The sequence below is a fragment of the Chenopodium quinoa genome, unplaced genomic scaffold (assembly GCF_001683475.1).
Source record: "Chenopodium quinoa cultivar QQ74 unplaced genomic scaffold, ASM168347v1, whole genome shotgun sequence".
Taxonomy (NCBI): domain Eukaryota; kingdom Viridiplantae; phylum Streptophyta; class Magnoliopsida; order Caryophyllales; family Amaranthaceae; genus Chenopodium; species Chenopodium quinoa.
The window spans coordinates 4,150,157-4,154,417 of NW_018743389.1; the positions used below are offsets into that span (position 1 = coordinate 4,150,157).

At 35.3% G+C, this 4,261-nt stretch overlaps 1 pseudogene; it reads left to right on the top strand.

Annotated features, from left to right (window-relative positions):
* The first annotated feature begins 284 nt into the window (after positions 1-284).
* LOC110738296 lies at positions 285-3,165 on the top strand (annotated as a pseudogene).
* The last annotated feature ends 1,096 nt before the right edge of the window (positions 3,166-4,261 follow it).

Here is a 4,261-nt window from a genome sequence, read left to right on the forward strand (position 1 = left end):
TGCAAATCAAGTTCAAGATCGATATGGAAATCAAGATCAAGATCGATATAAATTCGAGGTTGATTCTTTTGAGGCGAAATTATCAACTATGATGATCTCGAATAATGTTACTAAGGAGCCAAATTTGAGTTTGGATCTCAACGTAACTCTTTCCCTAGATAACAGGTTATCGTTGTTATTTGAGTCATTCTTGGTGTTAATTACTTACGAAAATGACAATTATGTCCTCTCCTCGATAAAGCTTGATTCTTTTTATCACGAAAATATTCTTAGCCAGAAGAAGATCATGCATATTGGGATGGCGGTTCAAAATTATACAAAAAAGGAACACACGTTGATTTGGAGTTCACCTTAAATATTGTAGGTCAATACCGTACCACTATAAACCTAGAAAAAAGTGGCAAGTGCCGTTTCAAGATTTCTTGCAAAGGCATCAAAATTGTGTTACTTACTTCGTCGTCAAATATCACCTCCGGGTCTATGCTTGGTGGGCCAATCCCTTGCAAACAAGCTCAAAAACTAATTAACGTTTAAAAATAAAAATAAAATAAAATAGGGTTTGTTTAACGAGAGTTTATCTTTGATTAGGTTTTTTTTTTTTTTTTTTGAACACACTTATTTTTAATTAGTTTGTTCAATAGAATGCTACAAGTATATTGTATTGGAAATATCTATTATGGCTTAATTTGTTTTACAACTGGTGCGTGAGTCTATCCCGCAATGTTTGTTGAGCTTTTTTTTTTAATAAAGTGTTTGATTTTTTTTAGTATTAATAATTTGAAATATAATGTTGATTATCGAAGAGAATATAAAGAGTAATACCCGAAAACTACATATAATGATGTTTTTTTTTTGAGGGAGAGATGAGATTGAATAGCATTTCAAGAGTAACTGTCTTTTAACCAACTAAAATTACACTATTGTCAATATGGACTCAAATTTCGTTGCAAAGTGGGATTGTTTTCTCTCGATCTTTCTCTCATTTTCCTTGTTGCTGATGCTGCTTGTGCTTGTGTGCTCTGATTTGAAGATTGGGAGGCCTCCTTGCTGCGATAAAGCAAATGTCAAGAAAGGCCTCTGGACTCTAGAAGAAGATGCTAAGATACTTGCATATGTATCTAACCATGGAGTCGGTAATTGGACTCAAGTTCCTAAGAAAGCAGGTAAATATTCGGTGACTTTGCCTTTCCTGCTCCTCCTCACTCACTTACTCACTCAGGGAATGCTTCTTATCAGCCTTTGCGTTTATTAACATTTGCTCATACCCTGATATCAGTACAGACATCTGAATGACATTGGCCTGTAACTTAGGTTTAAATATCGGAAAAATATATTTTATTATAACACGTTATCAACTAATCATAGAGCTTTGCCTATTTTCTAATTGTGAGAATGTGCTTTGTACATCAGGGTATCTTGGTGGACAAATGAGGGTTTTTCAGGGATATAGAGGAGTAATATGGAGGACATTTTAATGTTTACTAGAGCTTTTTTCCACAGATCATGTTATGAAAAGTGATTTAAATTAACATTAATTTATTATGGAGTTCCAACAGTTCCCCTTAGGAGCTATGAGAGGGGTACATGACAGTGACGAGTAAAAATCTTGTTATCGTGTGTTATGCAGTAAATGGCTAATGTCGTTATATGTCATTTTATCTGCTCATGCTGTGTTTTTAAGATCTTAATAATATGCTTTGTTTTGCTTAGGTTTTTGCTGTTCTCTTTTACTAATTATTAAGGGTTTATGCATAATAATGAATTAGTTGTTTTATAGGACTCAATAGATGCGGTAAGAGTTGCAGGCTTAGGTGGACTAACTACCTGAGGCCTGACTATAAGCATGAAGAATTCATAGAGCAGCTCATCATTCAGTACCATGCAGCTATAGGCAGCAAGTGCTTCTTCAGGATCTTTTCTTTGAGTTTAGCATGCATTAAATGCACACATTCTATCTCTTACTGATTCTTGTCGATAAATGTCAGAAACTTCATCCTTAATAAGTCTATTGGTCTGTTATTAAATTGGTACAGGTGGTCCTTAATTGCAAAACATCTACCAGGAAGAACAGATAACGATGTGAAGAACTACTGGAACACCAAGCTGAAAAAGAAGCTTGCTAAAATGGGTATTGACCCTGTTACTCATAAACACGTCTCAAAAATCCTGTCTGATTATGAAAGCATCAGCTGTCTCTCAAACAACCACCAAATCAGATCTCTTGAGCAAAACATAACCAATTCTTTCTCCTCTCAATGTAAGATATTGCCATCTGATAATCCAGGAACTCAGTTCAAAGATGTTACATCTTTTAACCATTATATCTTAGAAGAAGTCTCGCCTTCATCCTCATCGTCCCCTACATCATCAATCTCAAATGGACAATCGAGCTCACACCTGCTGGTGCCAACTGCAGCCTACAGTTGAGGACAGAAAAACTCTGTTGACCTTCTTCTAGTTACTGACATTACAGAGGAAGAGCACAACTACCAGGGTTTTCTAGCAGCAGATTCACTGCCCCAAATCCTGGAGAAATCATCGCAATTCCAGCTCATTGGTGTAAACCACTCAAATAGCAAGGTTACAGATGACAAGTTTGGGATGCCAGACTGTAAAAGTGAAGCAAAGAATATTGTAACAAGCAGCTGCTATGACTACGAGCCTTCGTCAGTGAACTCCTTTGTTAAGACTCTATTGGATCGTGACAACGAGATACTGTTAGATTTTCCTGCTTTTGATGACATCTTAGACTACTAATTTTGAACAAATTGGCCCTTTTACTTTTCTTTCATTTTTTTTCTCGGAATTAGGCTACTGATTTAAAATTGTTGGAATTTCCCAGCTTTTGATGCTGTTTTTTCTATCTAACTGTAATAAGCTAAATGGCTTATTCTGTTCGGAGCGTGCCCAGGTGATATCTGATAGAAACAGGGGGTGTTTATATCAGGGTAAATTCTTCTTTTCGCGTGTAAAAGTAAGGGTAGTTATGTCAACATCTATTGGACGGAATTCTGCTGTTATATGGGCGATAAGTGGACAAAACTAACCATGGTTAGTTTTTGTCAGCCTCTCACACCCTAGGCTAATCAATGGGCGGCAAGGCAAGCAAAACTCAAGTTAAGAGTTTCATATGCTTCCCTGCCAAGCACATGCATCACCCTCTAGGCCTTATTCTTGTGGCCAGATTACCGCAATCCTATATTTTGCACCTTAAGAAAATTAGTTCTGCACCTATTAAGTTCATGCAATCGTACAAATAATCATGACATCTTAATATAACATTTAATCTTCCAGTGACAAACAAAGTTGAGAAAATAACCAGAATCCATAACACCTTTAACCCTTTTTACCTCCAGAATGGAGTAAAACTATCAACCAACTAAAATCCGATAATATACAAAAATGAGTTGAATGAACTTAGACGATAAAAACTTTTAATACAGTAAACAAGACTCAAGGCATTATTTAACAATTATCATAGAGTTTCATCTGATTTGCACAACAATGGAATTGATTAGCTGCACCATGCATCATTTAAAGATTAAAATCTAACCATGCATCACAAAAAACACTGACCTATACTACATAAGTACATAAGGGACAAAGCCTTTGTATAGAGCTTTCACGCAAGTACAAAAGAATATCATTGTACAAAATCAGTAAGTCATCTTCTCCAAATCCTCATCATGCCAAAGTATTGCATTATTGTAGCAAGCACGAACGATAGAAAGAGGAAAGCCACAGTACTACCAAGTGCTACTGCCAAGAAAATACCCTGAAAATAGACAAAGGTTATCAACCACAAGCGGTTTGGAAAAAAATATATATATATATATATATATATATATATATATATATATATATATATATATATATATATATATGTATATCTTACTATTGAGACATGAGTCATGACATTGTACACCCTCACACAATAAGAGGCGTATTGCCCAAAAGTGGAAACGATTTGTAACATGACTGACAAATCATGCCACCTAAAAAAAAACACAAAAACAACATGAGTTAGGTTCATTCAGTGTCTTTTTTATATCCCATCATGGAAAGAGATCTTCCACGATTACTGTGTAAATATATTCATTCAGTGTCTTTGGTAACTCTACTGAATGACACTTTAACATAAGCAGTTTCATGAAATTGGAAATAAATAGACACACCAACGATAATGAACAGATCAACAAGTAGATAAATGAACAGATCAACAAGCTGTAGATCAGAATTGAGGAAGAGAAGAATGTTGGTT